This window comes from Neodiprion pinetum, chromosome 3 (genome assembly GCF_021155775.2).
Source record: "Neodiprion pinetum isolate iyNeoPine1 chromosome 3, iyNeoPine1.2, whole genome shotgun sequence".
Lineage (NCBI taxonomy): Eukaryota > Metazoa > Arthropoda > Insecta > Hymenoptera > Diprionidae > Neodiprion > Neodiprion pinetum.
The window spans coordinates 11,688,803-11,694,834 of NC_060234.1; the positions used below are offsets into that span (position 1 = coordinate 11,688,803).

The 6,032-nt window shown below is 38.8% G+C and overlaps 1 pseudogene; it reads left to right on the plus strand.

The window, feature by feature from the left end:
- Positions 1–389: 389 nt before the first annotated feature.
- LOC138190596 (uncharacterized) lies at positions 390–1,696 on the plus strand (annotated as a pseudogene).
- Positions 1,697–6,032: the final 4,336 nt, after the last annotated feature.

The following is a 6,032-nucleotide window of genomic DNA, read 5'->3' on the forward strand; positions in this document are numbered from 1 at the left end:
TTCACGAAGTGCTACTTATATTCGACTATTGCCTAGACGAGTAAATACACGAGGAGCTAAGCGCCATGTAGTGACTGTGCCGGTGAAGCTGAGTCGTCCTGAAGCTGACCATCATAACGCACACCAAGACCAATGCTTTTCTGTGGCCTCCATAAGGTCGCTGGAAACGATAGCCTCAGTTCTTGGTCCTGACTCCGTAATTTTTTTATCTCAGGATGACAAAGCCCGCGTCCCCATCGGCCTGACAGCGGCGAACAAGCAGGCGCCATTATTAATGCACGTTGATTATAAAGTGTCGTTACCAGATCACGACTTTGTGATTGCTTCGAGGCCGAAGGCACAAATTAATTCCAAGCGTATATGCTTCATGTGAAGTGAAACCCAATGAGATGGGACGACCAGAAGCTATTTCATATAGTGGACAAACTTACATAGCAATACGAAGTGGCAAGCACTCTTCGTCAACTGCAACTAGTCACGCTCAAGATTTGGACACTCTTTTAACAATTGAGACTTTTTCCAAATTTATAAAGAATATAGACAGCAAAGTTAAACCTGTTCTTATAATTTCAAGTGACGGTGGGCCTGACGAGAATCCGCGATATCGCAAAGTGATCGCACACGCCATAGAGCATTTTAAACAATATGATTTAGACGCAGTATTTATTGTGACTAATGCCCCTGGCAGGAGCGCATTCAACAGAGTAGAGAGACGCATTGCTCCATTCAGTCGAGAACTAACAGGCGTTGTTCTTCCCCATAATTTTTTTGGGACACATCTTGACTCCAGCGGCAGAACATTAGACGAAAGTCTCGAAAAGGATAATTTCAAGAAGGCAGGGGATATTTTGGCTGAAATATGGTCTGCAGTGTGCATTGACGGACACGAAGTAGTCGCTAAATATATAGACCCGAATAATGACACTTCTAGCGTTCCAGACCTGCCAGCCGAAGAATGGTACACCGAGCACGTTAGAGAGAGCCAATATTTACTCCAGGTACATTGCAGTTGGTTCATATCAAATTTTTATGCGTGCCTATTTTATTTTTTTTTCAATTTTTTAACGAGCACGAATATCAACAAATTTTTATTAAGATTTACTGAGGGAAATTGTTTTTAATTTTTTCTCAGGTTGTGAAATGCGATGACCAAAAGTGCTGCAACCCACGCCGGAGTGATCTGCATATGATTCTTCACGACCGTTTTCTGCCACCTCCATACCCTATCACTCAAGTTGATGGACATTTGACAATTCCGGACTTTAAAGAGTATGACGGAAAGTCATTTGCTCCATTTCTGATACACCACTGCCTACCGATTCAACCGCTGAATGCCGTCATCAGCACGCCTTATGATCTCTATCGCCCAAGTGTCCGAGATGATTTAGAGAAAAGATGCTGCAGTACATGCGGTATTTACTTTGCATCTAGCACAAGAGCTGCAGAGCACAGGCGAGCAGCCCACATTGCACCAGCTAAGCAAGCGCGTATGTTCCGAAAAGTACGACCCTCACGGATTGTCACAAGACGAGCTAATGAGTTACTGTGCGCAAGCGCCAACGGCTTAGAGTGGTGAGATTATAACGAAGTTGAAGGAGCAGATGATTTTACTGAAAATCATACGAGTATAGACATGTTGGTTCCAATAGTCTCTCTTGAGACCGCGCATGATTCTCCATGGACTGAATTAGAGTAGATATTCCTTTTTTAATCACAGTAGTTACGATTTAAGTATTCTATTGTTAAATTTTTATTACACTTATGATTAAACGCTCAGCAATATTGATTACTAGTCTTAACTAGTCGTAAATAGAAGCACAAGGCAAATTTTGTTTTCTTTTTACAATAACAATCTAACGTGTTTACGTAAGAAACCCACATTTTGAAAAATCTCACGTGAGATTGGGGGAAGGGGGAGGGGATTAAGTCAAATCTCACGACATCTCACCAGGGGGGGAGGGAGGGAAAAAAAATAAAAAAAAAACACCTTACGTAATTTCTGGATGCCCCCTAACCTCAAATTTACGTTTGACGGTAGGCGTATTGTTGACCTACAATATCTTACGGACCATCTGAAATGCATCAAATGCAAAAAAGATATTTTCTTGAGGAATACGGTAGAGGAATCGCGAATGGGTCTGAACGGTATATTAAATATTTGCTGCGAAGAGTGTTCAACGGTGACACAAGTGCACACCGGAAAAGTGCATGGTACAGGAGAAAATAAAAATCGAGCCGACGTCAATACGAAAGCTGTGTTGGGTAAGTAAATTATTCTTATAAATTATAGGATGCTATTTGATAATCCAAAATGAGTTAAGTAGAACCGGTAGAACCTAAATATCTCAAATATTTTTTTAGGCGCTGTTCACTCCGGCATTGGGGAAACCGCTTTGAACAAGCTATTGGCCTGTTCGAATGTTCCTCCGATATCAGCAAACCTGTACAAGAGATATGAACGGGAAATCGGGCCAGCTATAGAAGCTGCTGCAAAAGACTCATGTCGGAAAGCTGCGGAGGAAGAAAAACAATTAGTGATAGCTAATGTCGACAAGTTATGTCAGGAGATGTAAGTTTCATATTTTTTTCCTCAGCGTAGTAAAGCTTTTTAACAAAAGCATTGGCTACGGTGAGTAAAAAATATTGAGAAGACATTCTTCGCAGAATGAGTGATAATCATGAGACTAGATACTGGGGGAGATAAGAAATTACAAAATTTTCTGCTGCGGTTAGATGGCCGTAGATAGTTTACTCTGTATTCACAACAATTTTTTTAAAAAAATTCTGAAATAGGAAATGTTTGTATTCAAAAAGAAACTCGACGGTGGATCAAAGTTAATTATCTCCCACAACGCTATAGTACATTTTTTAATTTCCCTCGCAGTGCAAAATTTCGCTATCATTACTCTTGACTATGATTTCTTCTAATTTGGGGAACTATAGAGTACTTTGACACCAATTATTGGAAAGCCAGAGCTGCAACAATAGGATTTATTGTATAAATTAATTATTAGATTTTTATAGCATTTTACAGCTATTTTTATGGGAATTTTGTATGTGAATAATTGTATAATACGATTTTTCTCTGGTTTTTCACCTACAGACGTTTTTCACCAAATACTTGTATTTTTATCAATTGTAGTGGATGTTGACAAATAAACGGGAACATTTGACAATTTTTGAGTTTTATAGTTTTTCAAGCATCCTACAGATTTTCTCTTTTTTTTTTTTTCTCTACCGTAATCAGGCCAAAAGACGTAGTCCAAGAGATCTTCCCTTTCATGGAGTCTCTGAGAGCTTCAACTAGTGTTGACGTTCAGCACCCTGAAGGTACAGAGGACGCCTTGGAGAAAAGAAAAACATTTCATGCAGGCGTTGGGAATATCGTCAACATCATCGTGTCATATGATATGGGTAGGAGCAAACGCGGCAACGGACGGAGCTATAATAGCTTAAATGGTTATGGTACCATAATCGGATTCCTAAGTGGCAAAGTTCTAGATGTTGCAGCGCGTAATAGGAAATGCAGACGTTGCACCGCTGGTCATGATAAATCCGACCATGATTGCCGACAAAACTTTTCTGGTAGTGCTAAGGCGATGGAGCCTGATGTAGGAGCAACTCTGGTCAATGACAGTACGATCCTCAAAGAAACTGGATTAAACGTCAGAGTGCTTATCGGTGAAGAAGACAGTTCAACAATCGCTGCAGTACGACAAGGCAATCCTCAGTCAGTTCATAAATTAACAGATGCAAATCATCTGAGGAAAAATTTTATGAGCACATTATACGATTTGAGAAAAAATTTCAAAGAAATGAGGGATAAGGAAGTTATCCCCCATTTGAAGAAATGTTTCTCTTACGCTTTGGTTCAGAATAAAGGGGACAGCGCCAACTTAGCCAAAAGTCTTTGCAATATTCCCGAGCATTTCTTCGGTCGCCATGAAAATTGTGGAACGTGGTGCAAAGAGCCGCACAAAACAGTGCTACGAAACGTACAACTGTACGCAAAATTATCGGAAATATTCGAGAAATATGCGGGCAACGCTGCTAAATTTTCGGTTGTCGCTTCAAGTCAGCCGAACGAAAGTTTTAACAACACGATGGCTCACAAAACGCCGAAATACTGTTGTTATAGTCTGAGCGAAGCAGCGGATTATAGATTAGCCAGTACCGTGTGCACGAAAAACGAAGGAGAAATGTATATTTTGAACGTCAATTCAAAATATTTGAATCTTTCTCCTGGAAAATACACCAAATCTTTCAGTAAGAAGTTGGACCAAAAGAAAAAAAAGAGGGCGGTAAAGGCAAAATTGGCTCCAAGTAAAGCACGTCGAAATGTACTCGCTCAAAAGACAGAAACTTGTAGAAAATCAATGGAGAAGTCTGAAGGGACACGATACGAGAGAAATTGTGGTATGGATATCGACGTTCAAAATTCTACAAGTATTAATGTACCACTGAGAAAAACTGCTGAAAATTTACCCGATGTTTTTTTATCTAAGAATGACTGCAACATCATCTATTTCGATCTCGAAACATCTGGGTTGTCGAAAAATTCAGAAATTTTACAAATTGCAGCACAATTTAAGGATCGAAAGTTCAGTGTGTATGTCAATCCATCAAAAGCTATTGATTCTACTGCGTCCAGAATTACAGGACTGAAGTTCATAAAGGGACATCTGTTTTTTAACGGAAAACGAGTCCCGTCGATGTCACCGCGGGATGCTTTAGAATCATTTCAAGAATTTATCGACTTCTCGTCCAAACCTTGCATTTTTGTAGCCCATAATTTTTCGTTCGATTCCGGTCATTTGCTTCGGTATATTATCGAAAATGGAATGATTGCTAATTTTCAAAAGATCGCGGGATTTTCAGACAGCTTGGCGATTTTGCGAAAAGTTTAACCTGAAAGAAAAAAAGAAAATAGAATGTTTAAGCTGGAGACGTTGGCGCGTGATTTATTAAAATTAAAAATAAGTGACGAATTTCACGAAGCATTATTTGATGTTGAAATATAAGAGCAGTTGTGCCATCTGCTTATCAAGAAAGAAAATTTTTGTTTGCACTGTAAACCATATAAAAACTCAGTGTTGATGAAAATTTGTGCACCATCATTGCAAAATTTGAAAGGCGTAGTTTCGGACGAAATAATAAAAAAAATAGCAAGCGCTGGGTTCGATTTCGGAATTCTGACAAAAGTTCACTCTACAGGCGGAGAAGCTGCAATTCGAAAATTATTGGCCAAAGAAACGACTGCAAAAAAACCACGCGTCACCAAAATGAAAAAAATTATTGATAAGATCATAGCGCGCCTGCGACGCAGGTCTTAACTCAAAACTGTTAAGTATATCGAAAAATATTGAGTTTTCGTTATTTAATGTATAATCTTCGTTAATACTTTGTTCTTCTATAATAAAAGTTTATGTCTCATTATTTCATTACAATCTCAATAAATCTTTGTCAATCGTTTAGGAACAAACGAACATTCTTTCCCTCATCTTGCCTAAAACAGAAAACTTGGGCTCTATCGATTTAAATTTCGCGCGCATCTTGCCCGCTGCCGCCTTACATCGTTGCCACATCGTCACAATCACTCTCCTCCACGTTCAGTGTCGGTTGCAAATTATTACTTGCGAAAGACGACTAATCCGAAACAAGATAATCAAACATTTTCATTTTTTGTTTTAAATGATCTTTATATATTTGAGAACATCGTGTTCACTTTTCGAACAAATGGTAATATCCGTTCTCTAGTTATAATTACTTATGTAAATGAAGTCAGAGTCTCTCACGGATTGAGTATAGAAAACGTGCCCCAGAAAAATGATTTTTGATAGCGTTTATTTAACAAACTAGACGGTGAATCAAATTTAGAGAAAAAGAAATCTAATATCTTCCCCATGTTATTTTAAACAGGGAAAACTTTGAATTCTCAGAGCGACATTTCGAAATTGGTTGTATAAGAGATATCTTTTAGTGAGGATTCCTTACGGCTGTATGTGAAAAGAGTTTTACAAGTGAAAGCCCAA